The sequence below is a fragment of the Sprattus sprattus genome (assembly GCF_963457725.1).
Source record: "Sprattus sprattus genome assembly, chromosome: 13".
Lineage (NCBI taxonomy): Eukaryota > Metazoa > Chordata > Actinopteri > Clupeiformes > Clupeidae > Sprattus > Sprattus sprattus.
Genome location: NC_137911.1, coordinates 17,075,240 through 17,096,970, shown reverse-complemented (window position 1 = coordinate 17,096,970; position 21,731 = coordinate 17,075,240). Strand labels below are relative to the sequence as shown.

The 21,731-nt window shown below is 41.5% G+C and overlaps 1 protein-coding gene across 1 annotated transcript in view; it reads left to right on the top strand.

The window, feature by feature from the left end:
* The window catches only part of nrxn3a (neurexin 3a), a gene marked incomplete at its 3' end in the record, with an annotated part of 265,845 nt that overhangs the window by 188,273 nt on the left and 55,841 nt on the right, over window positions 1-21,731 (top strand). The window lies entirely within an intron of this gene.

The following is a 21,731-nucleotide window of genomic DNA, read 5'->3' as shown; positions in this document are numbered from 1 at the left end:
ATGAAAGCACACACATAGGCCTACACACAGACAGACACATAGTGAGCATCATTCACATCAAAAACACTGCACACTTCCTCAAAGATTACTTGCTGCACAGCATCTGTTGAAGACTCCACATACACCATTTTAGTTTTAGTTCTCTTCCAAAACAAGCTGTTTGCATGCTCCTGAGCGAGCTTAGATCCCTAGCCGTCCGTAGCCTGGAGAGGATGTCTTTGTGAATCACAGAGGAAGCCAAGCGTACCACAGACTCTGCTGGACTCCGCGGGTGATTCTGTAGCTGTGTTGATTGTGCATTGAGAGGCAGGTGTACAGGTGTTGTTTTTTTTAGACGTAATCTCCTCACATTGTGCACAAAGAAGATGGTCTGTTATGTTCAAACAGACCGCACATGGCTAAAACCACATTCTGCCTGCTCAGAATAAGGTGCACTTTTTTGTCTAGTGCATAAACTGTACGTGCATGGGAGGGTCGTGGGGAAAGTGGGGAACATGATGGGAGCAGATTGCACATTGAGCTGCTGTTGAAGTATCCCGTTGTATGTATAAAAACTGCGGGGTACAGCGCATATCTGTTTTATGGTGATTTTTGCCGCCTTTTAAAACCAGGTGTAATTCAGATTGCTTGTTTGAATAGGAGAAACTTCCAGAACCAATGAAAGCTGTATTCCCAGCACCAGCTTTGCTCATTTGTACCATTTAAAGGTAACCCTTACTTTTGTTTTCACTTTTTGACTTTATCCTCTTCCCTACACAAAGCTGCATGCTACACCATTTATTTTATGTGTTATAGCCGCATAAATAATCATGGTGATTTTTTTGAGTGGTGTAGAATTACTTCCCTGTATTGCGTGCGCTTTTTGCTGACTGGTCACGTCACTGTTTGTGGTGCGCTCCCCAGAGTACGTCTACCCCTGAGAGTTGTGTTAAAATTCTAGCTCTCGCTCTTCAGCAGGGTGTTCCATGCCTGTTTATAGTCTGCACATCTTAAAGCTGATGTATTTCAACTTGGTTGAGGAGGGGATGCAAACTGACAGACACAGCAAGCTTCAGCCCACTCGTGTCTTCTTTAGTATGTCTTGCTTTTAGCCATAAGCCATTCTCCTGCACAGACATCATCCCGACTGGGTCTGAATTAGCTGTAATGCATCAGATGAGTTGGTTATGTCACCACCGCCTAACTACATCAACTAAAATATGGGAACTTATGTGTGTAAGGTGAAGGTAACCAGTATCTTCACTTTTCCAGTATTAATATCATCATAGGGTGGGCTGTAAAACATTTACTTAACATGTAATGCTGTAGTTACAACAATATACAAAGTGTGTTCCTTTTGAGAGGTGGAGTGCATTACAAGGAATAGGTTATACAGTATGTCTTAATAAGTTGTAGTTAATAACAGTTGGTTAAGAGCAAAGTTACAACATACTGAATATTTCTAGAGCTTTTTAAGCAACACAGTGCTTACTTATCAACTGGGTGTAGTCCAGAAGGGACATCTGCACTAGCCATGTGTATATTTCAAACATTTTCTGGTCTGTTTGACTCTTCTGACTACAGAGAGCCAAAAATCGGGGTCAACATATGTTGGCCTTTTTTAATCAGAAACATGTTGGTATTCTCCTCATTGTGCTTTGATGTATGTCTTCAGAGTGAATAGAGATGAGTTGTGCAAAGTAACGACTGTGAAGTTTACTCCTTACTTTCACCGTACACAGCACAATTTAGTTGCTTTGACTTTGAGATATTTTGAGTTCAGCACCGAAATGTATCAGACAGATCTCGGACCCGTAAATCACACACTGGCCAACCATGATGTAATTTTGCAGCGTCAGACAAGGCTAGTGTGCGTGTGTGTGTGAGCGCATCAACATCTCCGTGACTGGTGGTGTTATGATCCCACTGTGAGTCCTGGATGTGGTGGCGCTGTGATGTGGGGTCCAGCTGTGACTCCATCACTATGATGTGCCGATGAGACATAATTAAACAGATGGTGAGATCCGATGTGCCGTTCAGCCCGTTAGAAACATCTATCAGCACGAAACATGGCCATCTTCACAGCAAATGGAGTGTGTGCTGTGTGTTCAAGCGGCTACATGGTAAAAGAGGGGAGGCAGGGGAACATTTGCATGTCATTAGTCGCCCTAGACTGTGAAATTTGAATGGAATCCTTCATTCTCTAACTGTGGGTATGGTGGTGTTTTCTCTCTCTCTCTCTCTCTCTCTCTCTCTCTCTCTATATATATATATATATATATATATATATTTCCTTCACTGTCTGTCTCTTACTTAGGCAGTCTTCATTTCATGAGCTTGATGGAATTTGCGCTTCATTTTAAAATGGCGCCTGTGCTTCATGTATGCACTCACGTGCGTGAAATGACAGTGCCAGTGTCTACCCCTGTACAAAATGTCTCTTTCATTTCCATAAATTACATTTGGAGGGCTCGGAGACGGATGTAATCGTGCTTGACAAACAGCCACTCTCAGGCTCCGCCAGCCACATAAAAGCTTACAGTAACTTTAAATTGATTTTCCTTGTCTCTTTATTCACAGGAAATGTAGTTGCTTCTGAGTCCTCTCGCAAGTCTTAACCACTGACCGTGGACCACACTGTCAAAGGTTTTCAAAAATGGTGAATAGTTTTTTAGAAATGGCTTTCATACCAAAGTGAGCAAGAGATGCCCTATATCTTTTCATCGCTCACAGTGCACAGTTTGCTTTCAGGCAAAAAAACCTCCAGAAGCAAGTCTTGTCAATCTCCCAGTTACTGCTTTGGTTTATCAAAGTCCTGCTGTGTTTCCCATATGTGTCATTGAACTAGCCCTAGATTTACTTTAGTTGTGCATCACAGAGTCAGGAAAAGTGGTACTACGATGCCAAGGTAAGCAAGGGATTTTGTGCTTCATATGCGGGTGTGTCCCACAAATGAAACATTTTAGAATCAATACTGTTTGAAATTTGACCTTAGCATGTCTGTTGCCATGCCTAGTTCAGGCACCATGCACTGCTCAACATAGGGGAAATATACCCTTCAATTTACTATTTTAAAGCTGTAGAAACATCATGCAATTGGAGTCTGCACATTGACTTTATGGCAGTGCATTGATAACAAGCTGCCATGGAGCTAGAATTATTTTTGACATCAAGCATAACAAGGTATAGATTTTATAATGGTTCTCTCTTTCTCATTCTGTGTCAAATATGTCATTTATGATATTCCATTCTGATTACCTGCATAGAAATCCATTGCTTCCAGACATCCAATTATCTGTGAGTGTCTATTTTTGAAATTTGGTTTACTGAATGTACTTCTGATCAGTCTGTGTTATGGACAGAACAATAGAGATTGTGGTGCATAACCTGCTCTGTTAAGGCCGTAAAGGGATGTCTTGGAAAGGTCAACTAAATTCAGAGATTGGTATATTTATATGACATTGCACAAGCCAATCAATGAAATGTAGCCAGAAGCTATCATATGACACAGAAAAGAAGTTTTAATTCTAAGCAGAGAATAAAACCAGGGCATTCAGTTAAAGTCAAACACTATGATCTAAACCATGTGTCTTGCAAATCCAATTCTACAAAATACACATCCCAAATACCTGTCAGTTTGAACACATATTGATTTTGAACAGAGCTTGACATGCAATACAGTTATTGGTGTGTGTAAGATGGATCATGAGCCCAGGTAGTGGTTGTCTCATTGATGGAACAGCCTCAGACATGACCTTTCGTAATGGCATTTCGTTGCTGTAGGGGCATGTGAACAACTTCAAATCCCTTTCCCTGACACCCTCCTCTGTGGCACTGGCACTGGCACTACTGAACCAACATGGCGGAGGTGTCGTGTGTGTGTGTGTGTGTGTGTGTGTGTGTGTGTGTGTGTGTGTGTGTGTGTGTGTGTGTGTGTGTGTGTGAGGGTGGGGTTGTGTGTGTGGTGTCACACTTAAGAGTGTAGGAATTAAGGAGGTTACATTAGATTTTTATCATCAAAGAGAATTAACTTCTGTAAATGGAAGCGTAAAATCCCCCCAGGGACTGACGACGGAGCCGTTTCTATTCAGGGGTCTGCTCAGCAGCTAGAGCCCTACGGGTCCTGGAGCAAACCCAAATTAACACCCTCACTGTCTAGTTGAAATATGGGCCAGCAGCAAACACAGCGGATAAAGGCATCAAGAGAGGGTGGGGTGTCAGAGAGAGAGCAGTGGTGTGGTGGGACCAGGTCATAAGGTGAAGGGACACTGTCCGAGGGCGAAAGGAAGCTATCAAAAGAAAAGAGTGTAACAAAAGAGAGCGAGAGAGAGAAAATTCACACACTCAGACGAGCATCTAAATTTAAATGTTAAATGCTGCAGACTTTGTTAGGCTGTACTGTATTTAAAATAAAAAAAAGCTTTAGCAATGTGACATGTGAAAGTGCCTGTGACTGAAAGAAAGAAAGACGGAGGGAGAGTGGGCTAATGCCCTGTGGCAGTAGTTAGAGCGGGTCAGTGGATGATCTCCCCCAGTAAAGCTTGTGCTGTGCTCTCTCAGCATAGCAGGTGGCAGAGGACATACAATATCTCTCTCAGTAGAATTGGAGGGAATATCTTGGTAGGCATTCAGACTTACAAATGGACATTTAGGTTTTTTTTCCCTCCATTCAGCGTTCAGTATCGAAAATGCATTTGGGTGCAATTGTTTGATTTTCACATTTCTTTCTTATTTTTGTTCTTGTGTTAAGGCATTGCAGTAGAAAGTACTGCCCTTTGTATAATGGAACATTTTAGAAACGGCATTTTGTGTAATAAAGGCATAATTAGATACATACATGATTTGTTTTGACTGTACAAATGAACACTTTCATCAATCTCCCTTTACTGTAAATAGTTTTATTCAGTTGCCTTTTACCCCAAATAGCCGCACATCTTAGTTAAATTACAGCTATTCCTTTAGAGAACATTTTATTGTATGTAAATTAACTATGGGAAAAAGTTAGGTTCAACAGTAAAATTCATGAAAAAGTTAAATAATTCAGTTCAAAGTTTTAGTCTGAATAGAGAGTTCAGCAAAACAAAAATGCCCTTCACTACGAGTCAAGGAACAAGGTATGTAGCAGAGTCTTTTTTTCTAGCAAATTGTCCAACTGTTTGCTTGTTATCATACACAAATGTAGAGCCCTGTGAGCAAAAGCATTTAGAGGCTGACGGTGACTAGACTAAATTCTCATTTTGCAGTCTGAGGTTTAAGAAAATATCAAAGGACCTTTGTTTGTAATGGCCACTTTGGAATAAGAAGACTAAAAAAAAAATTAAGTAATTTCTTTCACATCTGGTTTTGTTGGCAAACCTGAAATTGCCCCTTAAGAAATGTGCTTACTTACATGCGTTATAAAAATTAAATATGCCTCACAACAGGTTTAGATGTATTTATGACAGTTCTGAGATGTCCATTTTAATTCAGGTGGCACAGTGATAATCCGTTTACATTCATGCTGCCCCCTCACCAGTAACCTCTCTCATCAAAAGAGCATATAAATGGCTTCAAGCACAAACAAAAACCAACAAAACGAAAGCTTTTCAATCTGATCTGTAGGCCCTGTGTGATACAGTGACTTCTGTGTCACACACACAGTGCTGCAACCAGCTGCTACACGGTTTTGTGTTGCCAAGCAGGACACGGCAGACTAATGAGTTCTCTCTGTTAGCAGGAAGACTGGCTAATGAAACATTCAGGTCTTTGTGCATGTTGCTGATAAAAAATAAAATCTGTAACACAGGTCTCTGTGTGTGTGCGCTGGTGTGTGTGTGTGTGTGTTTGTATTAACAGGTACATAGTTGATTACTTGATGCATGTTGAATCGTTTGCGTTGTACTTTCATGTACAACGCTGATTGATTCTTTATTTGCTGCTGATGAACATTGAAGTGCTTTGTTGGAAATTTCCCATCATGGCACCCTGTTAATAAGTCTGTATTTCCCTTTGGGTTCCAAATTTAGAATTTGATTAATGACATGAACATTTCTAACACTTCCTTTCCATAGTCAAAGCCTGGTGTGTTTTGCAGGAAGTCGGTAGTGCCATAGGGTTTGGTAACGTGGTTGGGTCAATTAAAACTTGAAAATCAACCCAGTTTTATTTGAATTACTGGGCTGACATAAACTTCAAAAAAGGCTAAAGTATTATAACTGGCTTCTGGGTGACTATTTGACTCTAGAAGACAGCGGAGAGCCTTTTGAGATAGGGATTTATCAATTGCAATCAGGTTATGTTGATTTTGATGCTACAAAGAGTCTCAAGTTATGAATATCAGCCAGATAGATTTAAACAAGTCCGGTGTCCTCATGGGCTCAGAGTTTATTATTGCGTTTACCTTTTCTTTTCTTTTTTTTAATTTGTTGACAGAAAATAAATAAGAACACATTTGACCAGATCATCGCATAGGGAGTGCTCATGATTTAGCACTATTGGAAATAGTTTCTGCCTAGACCAAAGCCAACCTTAGGCTTTGTCAGGTCCAGATCTAGCCTGGATCTAGTGATGTAAGACTCCCTGGTGTTGTGGAGGGACCAGCCAGCACTCTTATTGGCTTCAGTTCAATCGGGTACACAGTGATGGATGATGCTATATATTCCTGAAAATAGAAGGCTATAATACATGGTGTTTTCTACTGTTTGGTAAGCCTCGATTTTAACAGTTTAACAGTGTGTGTGTGTGTGTGTGTGTGTGTGTGTGTGTGTACAGTGCAGCCTGAGATTACTGTAATACACAATCAGAATTTGGCAATCTATTTATTAGATTCCCTGTAAGCTAGCACAGTTAGCGACGGAGTTCAGTAGGCAACACAGTGCGGTATCGGTGAGCACCATGACCTGGGGTTTTGACTGTGGTAGTATGAGAGTTGCCAGCTGCTACAGGGGTGTTGTGACCTGGATGGCTTGGCTAATGTAGCTCAGCTGCTAAGGTGGCAGGGGAGAGCAGGAGAGGTCACAGGAAGGTGAGAGTCACAGGAGGCTGTGACTGAGCTCAGGCAGGGTCCGCATCCCAAACACTGTCACTGCAGCCACTGCTAATCTGTCTCTGTTTCTGTTTAAAAATTTAAATTAGATAAAATACTTGAGACTTGACAACAACAACAACAAAAAAAGAAGCGCCGTACCTGAGACTGTGATCACTATCAAAGGAACTTTTCGGGTATGGAATTCAACTGCCACTAGCCATAGAATGAAGCATAAACCCTAGATGAAGATGGGAAAATCTTTGTTCAGGAGAACAGTAAAAAAACGTGTATTTAATAAATAAAATAAAATAAAGTGGTAGCACAAAATAAACTTAAAGGTGGGGTGTGTAGTTTTTATTGGCATCTAGTGGTGAAGGTGCTGAATTGCAACCAGATGAAGACCTTTCACTTAACAAGCATGTGTGAGTACCTGCAGTGGTCGCCCAATGCCATAAAAACACAAAAAGCCCAATATCGAGCCAGTGTTTTGGTTTGTCCGTTCTGGGCTCCTGCAAAAACATGGCAATGCAACATGGCGAACTCGGTAGAAGAGGACCTGCTCCCTATGTGGATACGAAGGGCTCATTCTAAGCTAACGAAAACACAACAGTTTGTTGTTACAGATAATTATACACTAATGAAAACATAATTATAAATACTATATTCCATTTCCACTAATCGATGCAACTAAAAACTACAAACTGTACCTTTAAAAATTGTATTATACTATTGGCCTCAAGGCAGCAGAGAGCTTTTTGTCATTGACCTAGAGATTTAAATCAGTCCAGTACCCTCTAATGGAGGGGCTCAAATTCAAATTAATCAAAATTATTGTATTTATTGAGAATGACTCAACCTAGATCGCAATAAGAAAACTTCAACATCAACGTCTTCCTGCAATCTTTGTCTCTGTAGGACACTGTTTACTTATGTAGCTTTGGTTGGGAGGAGCAGGGATGCCATGCCATGCAGTTTAGAGAGATCACTGCAGAAGCTGCAGGACACGTTGATGCTAAGGAGAGGGCAATCAGAATGATGTTCATAGGGTTTTTGTGGGAGAACAGTTTTCCTACATAGCACAGTAAAATGCTATTAAATAATCCTGCTGCATTAATTATTAATAATAAAGAGTGTATTAACAGTTGACATTAATTATTAACAGATTCGAGTGTATTATAATGATGCAGGAACTATACCGCGAGGAGTGACTGGACTTTGAATTTAAAATGGTGCTGCCATTTTCCCTTTTTTAGCTGAACAGATTACCTCACTATTCAGCTTCTGTTAATTTGCTCCTTTTGTTCCTGTTTGATATCTGCCCCAGGCCAGGTCCCCTAGACAGATGTCCTCTTGGCCTGTCAGTCTGAATGGCTCCTTGTCTTTTCCGAAGCACGGACATTTGTCGATTGAGATATCTTATGGCGCTCCCACTGACCTGTGCCCAGTGCTTCAAATGCACTCAGCCTATTAGAATGACCATTATGCTGCATTGATCGGTGGTCAGACACTTTGCTCCTCACTGCCTACCTCGTCTCCTCTCCTCTCCTCCTCCTCTTCATCTCTGTCACCTGCGAGAGTGAGAGAGGGACCCCTGTTAGGGGAACCTGACTGCCACAGACGCGGGCAACCAGGTGTAAAATCAGCCACTGACACTGCCAGAATGTTCCATGACAGCTCGTCATGCTCCGAGGGCCTGGTCACGGCCCAGCACAGCACGGCCCAGCCCTCCTGTCCTATCTCCCAGCATGCCTCTGTGAGCCCCCCCATCCCCCACCCCCACACACACACACACCTCACCCCACCGCACCTAACCCATCCATTTATCTCCATCCAAAAGATGGAGCACTAGCAGAAGGTTCTAATGAGACCATCCACCAGGCCCTGTCACCCTCTCCACCTGATTGATTTATTAACTCCGTAAAGAGAGACGGAGAGAGTCTGTGGCGTAGACTCTACCACGCCAGAGAGTTCCTATCTCTGTGATTTGATGTGCCTGCCTCATATGAATGTCTACGCGCAGGGGAGGGAAGGACAGATTGAGGAACACAATACCCTGCTTTTGTGGAAAGTCTGTTCATTTTCATTCATTTCAACACACACTTGTATTGCACCCACACATTTGATATTTTCCTACACAATTTAGAGGGGGGGGGGAGAGACAAACCACTCTATTTTAGTTGGAAATCTGTTCATTTTTAATTAATTTAAACTCATCAAAGCGCATGTGTGCTACTGTGTGTGAGTTGGGGGTGTTATTCAAAGCTGAAAGTATTGTTTTCAGCCTTTTTTCTCTGGAATGCATTATTCACAGGGAATGCCATATGTATGGGCTTTCATATTTAGACACAGCCGTCCACCCCTAGTTCTGTAATTTTTCATCCATTTCAACTAAGCACATCTTCAAAGGGGGATGGATTTAGTCGCCTGACTCCCTCCCCGGGAGAAGAGAGGAGAGAGGGGGAAGAATATAGACAACAGAGGAATCACAGAGGAAGAAACACACACACTCTCTTTCACACACATACGTGCGCGCACACACACACACACACAGAAGGATGGACTGCCTTTTTCACACTCTATCAAGCACACACATACAAAGACACAAATGCAAACACATACACACACACACACACACACACACACACACACACACACACACACACACACACACACACACACACACTTATACACACACACACACACACACACAGTTTGGCTTCCTCTCCCACAGTCAAGCCTTTGTGTCAGGCAAAGACAGGGACGCACAACAAAGAGGGGTTGTATCAGGGGTTGCCAGACAGGGCTACACTTTTTGTGGCCCCCTCCCCGCTTTAATTCTGGGGAAGGTGATGTGATAACAGCCCCTGCTTACCTCACACACAGACACACAGATACACAGACACACAGACACACACACACACACACACACACACACACACACACACAGACAAAGGCACACACACACACACACACACACAACACGCCTGAAGACACGAGTGCGTCAAATGAGCCCAGTACAAAAGTGCACCTGCTCCGTCTCCATCACCACACCAGGAGCCTCCGCGCAGACAAGCGCTGCTTAAGTTCGGCTAATTACACCTCCAGTGTTGACGAGAACGAGATTACTGTGTTTCATGGATGGCTCATCATTCATTATGAAGACAGACGAAGGGAAAGAGAGAGAAAGATAACAAGCAAACACAGCGTTGAGCGTGTATGAGAACCTCCTTCACTGGATGAAAACAGCCCTAATTTTGTATACCAGGATTCCGGTTTCTTCCCATTTTATGTGGTGTAGGCTCTGGGTTTGTTTCCCACCACAGAGAAACAGGTGTTGCTATTGTAGGACTGAATGTTACTACAGGGTGATGGAGACCCTGGAGACACATGCCCAAAGGGGTGTGTATATGAGGGGGTGAGACATTAGAGACAAGAGATAGGTGTACAGAGGACAGTGAGGTCCCAGGCCTAGAGTAACAACAGCGTTACTGAGATTCATGAGAATCTCCCTTATATTGCCTTAGGCTAAGACACAGATATTTATATAACAGAATGACAACAGAAGCTCATAGCAAAAATTAGTTTAGTGTCCCTCACGAAGATTCATTGTCTTTTTATGTTCATTCGTAAAGCTGTTGTTCAGAGATGAGCTAATGTTTAATTTTTTATTATTGACATTACAAAATTATGAGTCTGGAAAGATACAAGACCCTTTAATGGGTACATGACAGCTTGATTAAAGCATACAAGAAAGCACTTTTAATTGCTTTCCAAAAATGTCCTTTTCCAATCTATTTAGATTATTTTTGATGAGATTCTGTGTGTATGTGTGGGTGCATGCGTGTCTGTGTGCATGTGTGTGTGCATGCGTGTCTGTGTCTGTGTGTGTGTGTGTGTGTGTGTCGTGGTGCATGCATGTCTGTCATAGCAGATATCCCTAGTGTCATTTATCACTGGTATCTTCTTAGGAGCCTCTGACTGCAAGGTCAAAAAAGCACATTTAATGCTGCCACCTCTCAAAGGCATCCCCAGGCTAAGTAATGACAAGGATTATGTTGCGACATAAATGGGGAATTGACTTTAAATGTCAATGCAGGCTGACATCTATTGTCATTCCACCTGCCATAATAGAGGGCCTTACTCAGGGGAAATAAAACCATTTAGCTGTGTTAGACTGCACAATGCAGAACAGTCAGGTTATCTGCCTTTTGCATGTCCAACAGCACTGATAACTTTTCTACAAGGTGAATGCTTGCTGGCTAACAGCTCATCATGGGAAAATGTAAACTATATTTACTTACTCTGTGCTTGTTTCATTTACCGGACTCTGTGTTGTGATAAACACCTCTGTGTATGTCACAGATTTGCCCAAAGGGGTAATTACATCAACACCTCTGTGCTGTGGATTACAGTATATATATATAATTATATAACACGTATGTAATTACAAATATAATTGTTGAAACAACGTGTGCTGTCTGCTGGTCCTAAGATGATTATGTGGCATTAGGTTGTAGTGGTTCATACTTATGCTGTGCTTAGTTGAGTGTGGTTCACGAGTGCCAAGCTTATTGTGCATCATGACTGATCTTGAGCCAGAAGCTTTCCCCCACTCCCGTGAAAGGACACTAAGAACAGTCATTACATCCCACCAGTACAGCTCAGAGGTGTGTTAACTCTAGCCCTGATACGGCCCGGATCCGGCTGATTGCCGGCCCTCGTAATGTTTCCGCAGCTCGCCCACAGAGGCTGTATCTCATCATCAGTGTGAGCTTTTGTGTGAAGGAGAGGGGGTTGTCATGGCAACTTTGGGGAACTAAAGTTCATAAGATGACACTGGTGGGGCGACAAAAAAAACGGAAATGGAGAGAGTCATGATGAAGCTTCATGGAATCTGAGAAAGAATATGCTTCTGAAGATTCATCTTGTGCGGAGAGAAAATCTTAGTCTGTACAGAAATATGTCTGTCTGGGTGTCACCTGCTCCATATTATGGCTGTATTATCCCAATGTTATGCATATTTATCTTAATTAATTATAAATGTTTTGTCTTCCTATGCTAAGAAAAGGCCTTAATATTCCACCAATTTGGAATAAGCACAGCAAATTGCCACTCCCTAGTCACAGTTTTACAGAAGTGTGTTTTGTGTGTTGTGGTATCTATGTGCATGTGTTTGTCCCCTAAATTTCGCCCACATGAGCGCCTAATCATGTTGACTGACTTAATTATATCCGTAAGTGTAAGTTCCCATTTCTAGAAGGAAAATAATCCCCACGCATTAGAGCATTCTGTACATGCTCCCCATACACTGTAATAGACTGTAAAAGCACAGCGCACTTTTTTTAACAAGCTTCTGCCCTGATCTCATTTAAATCACATTCTTGGTGTCAGTGGTGTAAATGGTGTTAAGTGCCGTTTCGTGTGTGAGGGTGTGAATTGAGCACAGGACAGGTACATGACTGGAAGCTTTTCCTCATAAAGAAAAGGGTATGTGCTTGGGGACGGGAGAGTTATGCAAAAGACATGCAAAAATAAGACACTAGCTGTCTGTTTTAGGGATGTGTTTCATGAGTTGAAAAGCTAAGCATGAAATGCGTCTTGACGGTTAGGCAGCTTGATTTATTTCATTATTTATTTTCATTTTTTTTTTCCAGGCGTGGAGAACTCATGAGTCAGGGACAAGCCTTTCAATCAGGCAGACCTCCATCTGCTTCTCTCTCTCTCTCTCTCTCTCTCTCTCTACCTTCCTCGGGGCTGGCTCAATGCACTGCTGTTGACCATCTTCATTCTATTCAGTGCGATTCATTTATGGGTCATGACCCAAAGTCATTCATTTCATTTGTTCTTTAACGACTTTTCACAAAATTGTAAAATTACGCCACGGGCATCTGCACTACTGCCATGCCAACAGTCACAAAAAGCTGGAAACATTTGATAGGTGTAGAGGTAATTCAGCATCTAGCCTTTGTACTACAATTGTTTACTTGCTGTCATTTAAGCCATGACTTTTGGACTGTGTCCAATGAGACTTAGCCAACAGTACAGTGAAGTAGTCCATCAGTGGTCAGGTTTCTGAAGTAAACTGATGATCTTGGAGTTCCTGATCAGGTAGTGCTTCTCTAGAGAGCATTCAGCTGAATCCTCATCAGGCCACATAAGGGCCGCATTAGGGCCAGGACTCAGCCAGATCTGGGTCAGAGTTATCTGCCATCTTTGCGTGTTCTTGCTCTCCATCTCCGCTGATAAGGCGCTCTGCACTCTGTCTTGTGCTGATGATAGGTGGAAGCGTGACATCACCACCTCCCACTCTGACCTTTTCCTGTCAGCCTCGTCTCAGAGGGAACACGGCTGAGCCCTTCCGGACTCTTCTGGAACTCGGTTCATTATCCCTCACCACGGCCGTGTCACTTTGTGCTCTTCAGTTTCATCTCGGTCAGACTTGGACTGGACATGGACGTGGCTTTTTTTTCTCACATACTGTGGAGAGTTGTGTCCAACTCGGTGTAGGCGATTAAAGGGCAATTGTTGAATGTCAGAAGCTATTAGGGATGAGAACCGATAAGATTTTAACGATTCCGGTTCCTTATCGATTCCTGCTTATCGAACCGATTCCTTATCGATTCTCTTAACGATTCTCATAATTGGGTAAGGGGTGAAAAAAGAGCACAAACGGGTTTTTTACATTAATGTTCTTTTATATAAATTTCTAGAATGTTTACATACACATTTAAATAAAACTTACATAACTTAAATAAAATGTGTTCTGTTTAATATAAACGTTCATAAAAATAACAATGCTCCTTCCTTTTGTAAAAGGGTATATTATTAACTGAGCTGCCAAACAAATTTAACTAGCAGTGGCAAAGACTATTTACAATTTTTGTGCAGAAAAATTTGCATGTCTGCCTTCTCTGGGAGGATACACGATCGCTCAGGGCTAATTGTGTCTCCAGCTTGACTGTATATTTTCTTGTAGGTTGCTTGGTTGTATTGCTAATAGCGAACTATTATGCTTAACGCTTCTAATAGCAATGTAGAGTCCACTACAAACACAATAACGTACTGAAACATACTTACTTGTATCATGTACAAACTAGGCACTCAGTATATTTAACACTTAGCTATTGCTGCCACTGAATTGGCTACGAGAAACTTATCAATATCGAACTGTCAAACTGAGGGAGCTGCACGCGTTATTATTAACGGAATCTTTTGTACAGCCTAACCCTACCCTAGAACCAACAGAGGGGAGGCAAGCACTGCCCCTGCCTCTAGCCAACGGCTGAAAATAGAAGATTCTACAGTTAAGCTAGCCTAGTTATGTAAGTTATATATAATATATGACAATGTCCAACATCGCCCATTCTGTTAAGCAATTCAATGCTAAGTTTAGTTATGGTTAACACGAAAACGCAAACGTTTGCTGATAACACACGAGTAACACTGTTATGACTTATGATAAAACATTTTGAGGAGTTTACCTTGGCAAGTTATGGATGAAGCGCCGACGTTAGTTCAGCTGCTGCTGTCATCGAAAACATGACATTCTTGTAATTTTATACCATGTGTGCTCAAGTGCTTATTCATGGTAGATGCACTTCCTCCCTTTGAGGAAATACATTTTTTACAGAGGTTACAAGTGACCGTGTTTGCATCCGTTCGGGTGAAATAAAGCCACACTTTAGATCGCTTCTGTCGAGTTGCCATTTCTGCTGCGGTCTGATTATTATTAAGAGTTCGCGCATGCGCAAACGGCACATATATACCCGTTAACAGACCCGGTTATGAATTTGGCTAACGATTCCAAAGATTCGGCTCATTGGGAACCGGTTCTGAACAAGACCCGGTTCTCGGTTCCCATCCCTAGAAGCTATGCTTCATGCTTTTTAAGAAATATCTACTGGTTATGTGAGCAATAAATAGTTGTCATAGAGCCTCATAGAAGGAGATTTGTAGCAACAGGCAACATAGACCTATACTGTTTAGTCCTCGTACTCATTCTTCCAAACAGAAACAGAAGAACTATTTATAGTGTAACATTCTAAGCAGGGGTGTAGTGTGAGGGGGACGCGGTGGGACGACGTCCCCCCATTGATTTCACTCGGGTATGTTGGAAAAAAAATCACTATACAAAAAAATAAAAAATAAATCACTATAAAAAAAATGTAAAAAAATCTGTATTTTTATGTTATTTTCCGATTGGACGAGAGACGGATATCACAACTCGGACTTTTCACAATAATACATTTTTGCCTACAATGGGAAGATTCTATGACGTTGAAACCAACCAAAAATGCACCAGTTAAAAACACACCTGCCACTCGGCCTGGGACTACGACCGAACACCACCAGTGGCCGTGGGGATATCCTTTACTAATACCACTCGTGCTAGATTGCTTAAATGTGTGTGTGCGCGTGCACGTGGGCTTCCGTTTTTGGTTATGTCACATCTAGCGTCCCCCCACAAAAAAAATCTCCACTACACCACTGATTCTTAGAGCTTAACTTACATGGAAAATGACCAAAGCTATTACATGATTACCATATCTTATGTTAGCAGACTGTCTGTCTTCCAGAGGTACATTTCTCAATCACACTTTACCCAAACCTTGCTTCATGTGACTAACACAAGGATGTTATAAACACGTTATGGCAGAAGCCTTTTATGCTGTCTGTAGGTGTCACGACAATTTGTGCACAGTGACGTTACAAACTATTTTCTATCCCAATTGCCACAGCATTTAATGGCATGGCAACCAAAGTTTCACAAGCTAATGTTTTGCTAATTGCTCGGTAGGTAGCATCCTTGGCCTGTATGACATTTTTGTTGAGTAGTTTCTTGTAGAAAGCAACCACAGTTTTCCAGCTGTCACAAACATATAAGCATCAGGCATCAGCTCTTATGTAATTACACCTTGTGACAGAAGTTTTGGCAACTAATAATAATAAGATGGCACTGTGATATGACTTAATTCAAACTATCATCTCAAGACATGACCACTGTCATGTTGTATGATGTTTGCTTCACTCTTGTTGTTCACACCTAGTGCAAGAATATTTGTTATTGTCAACGTCACAATAATGTTACAATTCAACTGAAAAATGCCTACGTGGTCAATGATTCTGGAATGGAACTTTTTCCAGAAATGAATCAGAGTGAATCATTGTCTGTGTTGTTATGAGTAGTCAAATATCATATGGGGATTCAGGTGTTGAGAATACAGTGGGTTACTGTTTCACTGATTCCAGCGCAAGCAAGCTCTCCCTTTCTGAAGTTGGAATTCAACCCATGCCTAGAAGTCAAACATTTCATCAGGCGTGAAAAGTCAAATGTTTTCGTCATGGTGCATTGGTACAACCCGACAGAAATACAAGTGCACTAGCACAATCCTGTTTGTTTGAATGCACCCCGGGGAATTTGGGAGAGATGAAAGAGGCTTTAGAGAATACTGATAAGCGATTGGAGCAGATGTAATGAACGCTAAGGAATGCTCAGATGCGTGCTTCAGTTCTTTCACCGACGATTACTGACAGCTTTTGAGGTGTTTTTTGTTACTGGTTGGATAATTGTCAACGCTTAGTGAAAGTAATGTCAGACATGTCTTGACCTGGCTTGAACGACTATTTTGATGTAGCTATTAGATAAATGTTAATATAGCCTAATTGTATCTTACCCACTAACGCTTTTCAACATTTACCTTACCATGTGCACAGTTGACCATCATGCAGTAAACACATCATTCATGTCATGCAGAGTTTTGCTGTGTTTTGCCTTTTCTAAAAACCCAGTGGAAATAGGGTAATAGGGTAATAAGTGTCACAAGTCCATAGGGCACAAATTGTGGTTTTCTACCAGAAAGGATTTTCTGATTGAGCGATAAGTGGGAAGTTAAAGTGTAGTAAGACTGCCATTCACAATGCAGTAAGGACATTTTGGAAATTCAGGGACTTATCTGGACAGAAAGCGGCCTGAGTATCCGTCAGTGTTGCTCTTTTGATGGATTTTTAGAAAATGCAAAACACGGTGAAATGCGGCATAATGACGTGTTTACTGCATGATGGTCAATTGAACAGTGACTACAATAGACCAATATAAGGATGACCCAATCTATTTAATTTCTGATGCTGTCACTGCGTTCAAAAGGAAAAAGGGTGATCTTCAACTTCTAGTCCACGACCGCATATAAGAGGATGCATTTGATTTTTTTAATAGTCACCGTTTCCTTTAACCAACCTAGCCAGTTTTCACATACCAGTTTTAATACGATCATGCTTGATAATGGCTGATTTCTAATGGACCGTCATGCTCTCTCATATTCAGAGGAGTCAAGCGGTGTCACCCCAAACCCTCAACAGTCAACCTCCACAGAGCTCCTGCTCTGATCACGCCCTTGTCTAAGGAGCTGAAAGCCAATTGCACAGCTGATAGATGTCAAGCACCGTGCGTGCGTGCGTGCGTGCGTGCGTGCGTGCGTGCGTGCGTGCGTGCGTGCGTGCGCGAGAGATTATGTGTGTGTGAGGGGGGGCAGAAAGAGAGATAGGGAGACAAAAAAGGAGAGAGACAGAGAGGAAGAGGAAGAGTGTGAATGTGTGTGAGAGAGAGAGACTGTATGTTGTGTTTGCATGTGGTGTGTGTGTATGAGAGTGGGCATGTGAGTGTGTGTGTGGTATGTGTGAGAGATTGTGTGTGTGTTTTCATGTGTTTTTGTAAAGAATAAGATGAGTTCCTTGAGAGAAGGAGAGGAAGACACAGCCTGGGTTGATGGATTGAAGGATGAATAATCTGATGCCAGAAGGATCAAAGCAGGCTTGGCCTACATTCTGTACTTGCATTCAAACAAAAGACGAGGCCTCATCCCCTGCTATTAACACTCATCATATTTCTCACCAGAATATCAATGGGGATCATAAACACAGTATGTCATTGTCCAGATACCCACAATCTTTTCAGTATTAAACATCAGCTACATTCAGGGAATGTTCTAGAGCAGGGATGTAAAACATACTGGGTGCCCAGCTCAGCCCGCCGCATGACTTTGCTAAGTGTGAAAAGTACAGAAACACATAAATTGCATTTCTATAAAAGAAGCTTTTATTAATAAATGGCAAGGGTTGTGAATCAGATTGTCTCTTAAGGATATGGAGGTTTATGAGTACAAACGTTTTGTAATTTTTTTTCGATGTCTGCTCCGGAGGCAGAAGCGCACATTGCCACAGGCAGCAGCGCTCGCTGCTCGATTTGTGACGCGTTAAACGGAAATCTGCAGAGGAGAGCCCAGGCAGATAAACAGTGGGCTGATGTCTGAGTGGGTTGGTCTTTATTTTTCTGGTTTATTGTACTATTGTAAAGACCTTAAAATAGGGTTTATCATCCAAAAACCTTCACCAATGATTTAAACATAGAGAAATATTGTCATTATGTATGCATTTTTATGCTATGATTTTACTGGTCTGGCCCACATGAGATCAAAGTGGACAGTATGTGGCCCCTTCACTAAAATTAGTTTGACACCCCTGTTCTAGAGGGTATACTCTCTATATTACTTTCTTTTTCTTAGAGGACAGAACAGTAGCACAGACATTGACTAGGTAATAAAAGCAAGACATCCATGACAGAAACCATGAGCCCTGTGTGCCTGCTATGATGTTGATCTTACGACTCGACACCTCATCCCAACACCCACTCCCTGCATTACATGGCCAAGGAAACAGGACATTTACAGGTCTCTACATAAAGAATCTAAAGCTACATAGTTATCTTCTGTTTCTCTGATTATAATAGGAAAGTTGATAAAGGAAGTTGATGCATTCAATGAATAACACTGATAACTTGTGTGTTGTGTACAAAAATGTACACTGTGAAGTCAAGTAATTAGCTAGACATGAAATGGCATTTATCAAATAACCAAAGCTATTTTGTCTTTAAAGATAAGCTGAAAAGTAAAATCCGTATTTAAATGAAATGGCACCATGGAAATGGTTACCAAGCTTTCTAAATCTGGAAAGTAACATGGTGAACTAAGAGCTCAAATCAGCTCCATGATTGTGCCTTAATGATTATGGATAATTCAACTGTGAAGTCATATTAAACCATTAAAGACCATTTCACCTCAAGTGAAAAAATGGAGGAACGTCAAAATGAAAGAAAGGTGAAAGATAATGGTGTGAAAAGCATGTAGTTAATAATGACAGATTTAGGCGGCAGTCTAGTATATAACTGGGCTCTCGCTTAAGTTTTCTTGTGGAAGATAATGGTGAGGTGAAGCCCTGACCAGACTGCCAAGTCGTGCTAAGGCTGAGGTGAAGATTGGCCATTACAGCCAGCAGAAAAACACATTAGGTCAAACAAATGTTAGCCCCACATTTTTAAATGACACCGAAATGTAACCTTTTCAAAAAGCACAACCGCAAACAAAATAGTACACAGTGGTCTGAAGAAAGTTCGTCTGGGGGAAAAGCCAGACGGCGCTCTTTGTTCATCCATCACATGGTGTTTCAGCACTAACTGCTTAAAATGGTCATTAGCCCATTTTTTCAATGGGTTTAGCTGGGTGATTAAATACAAAGAGCATCCTCCTTCCTGCTTTTAACAGAAGTTATCTTCCTCCTCTTGAGATGTCCCAGTGCTTCGCTCTTTTACACATATGTGGAATGCATTATGGAAATGAGCACAGAACCCTTTCAGTATGCATGAAGAAAGGTTCATTTAGACTCCTTAACTGTTTTAAATGACTGTCCAAAATTCCCCCTGCCCATGCTGGAAAAACATCTATATCTCATCGCAGTGAAGAGCAAAGTGAATGAATTGCCTGCGGAGTGTGACAGTTTTGCTGAAGCAGTCATTAACTTCATTAAACACTATCCCCCTTCATTACATTTCACAATGTAAATATTAATGTAAAATTAGTGCGACACAATAGATCCTGAATTCAATGTCTGAGGAATAAAGCATGAAGGCATTATGGCCAATCAATGTCAGTGACTGCCCAGTTAATTGGCTTGGAGAATAGAGTATCAAAAGCTGGCATAGGGACTTTAAATTTGCATAGCTCCTGCACAAGTATTCATCATTCATTAAGTGTTAATGTCAGACATTTAATCATCTGTTGCACAGCAATAATAATGAAGGAAATTGAAATATGAATGATAAAAGTTAAAAAAAAAAGTGAAACAAAAAGACAAAGGAATTGAGTGCTTTTCATGACGTCTCAGGGGGCTGCAATTGGAACGGGAACCTTATTTGGTGCGGATCGCCACTCTTCCAGGGCCAGATCAAATATGGATTTAGCTGCTATGTAAGTTAAAGACGATTACAAAGAGCAGGACATATACGTATATGTGTGTGTGTGTGTGTGTGTGTCTATATATATATTTGCCAAATCCTTCTGGTCTTCAGTGCTTTCTGCGCCTCCCGGACGAGCCCACAATTTGGGACGTTACTGCTCCTGAACCACAATACACAGTGGAGACAAATAATGTAAACTAAAAATGGTAAACTTTACTATAAATAAATCTTCTCTTCCTTATCAAAGTAGAGAGCAGCAGTTTTTTTTAATTACCCATGATTAATACCTTACATATATATTACCATAACCTAATACTTTACAGTTGTCTTCTATTATCTCCCTTGATAGCTGTGTGCATGTGTTTAACTAACTAAATAATGTGTCCCATTTCTGGGAGGTTAAGTTAACCTTATCTTACCGCAAAGGAAACAAATCAAGCGAAAGAAAGGGGATTGCTGTTTCCAAAGTACAGCTATCCAATTTTAAATAGTTCTTGTTTGTTTGTGACCAATAAGAAGCAGGTCCTTCAGCATCTATTGTTAAGTGTTTCATTACTTTTTAATGAAATTAAGCTTATTTCAGTCCTTGAAGTACCCAGACTTGGCAAAAAATTACATTTTTGCTGACTACTTTTGACATGTTTGTATGCATTGTAAAGAATAATGATAAAAATATATCAATGAATTTTTGGGATAAGAAGATTATATATGAGTGTGTATGTATGTTTGTACATGTGTACACCTGGTATAACAATCAATGAAGACACAAAAGCCACTCTTGGTGACACAGCGGATGAGAAGCAGTAGGTGTGTGTGTGCAGTCTGTTAACTCTCTCAGACTGAGCACCAGCTGTCTCTTCTGCCATGGCATTTGAGGAGATGGCAATAGAAACAGCTGTCTGCTTGGTGCTTCAAAGACTCACTCCAGTGACGGCCCCTGCAGGCCACTGTAGTCACAATAGATGTGTAATGTAGTGCACCTGTGCTGAGATGGAGCCAGCTGGAAGCCCACCAGGTAATCTTTGACCCCCAGAGAGAGGCCGCGGCTCATTTCACGTCGCCCCTAGCTTTGTACTCAGACTCCCGAAACGTGTGCTGCTATGACACACATACATAGCTCTGGAGACGGACATTAGATGGCAGTGATTTGACAATGCCGTATGGTGTAATGCATGACAAATACACAAGTCCTCCGTGGCAATCGCCAGACTCATTCCCTGGCTTGAGGCATGTCGAAGTAGAACGGGTCACAGTATTTCTTGAGGAGCCCTCCTGAGCAAACACTCTGTGGATTAACAGCTTCTCTAGATCAGCTGCAGGCATTATTCATGGAGGGCCTTGAGTTAGACCTGACCCAATGCAGGAGATGAAAGAGGAGAGATGATAGGATCAAAGTACCAAGGTCTTTCTCAAAGACTTTGGCCGAGATGATGAAGATGCTGGAAACCATTTTAATGGTGT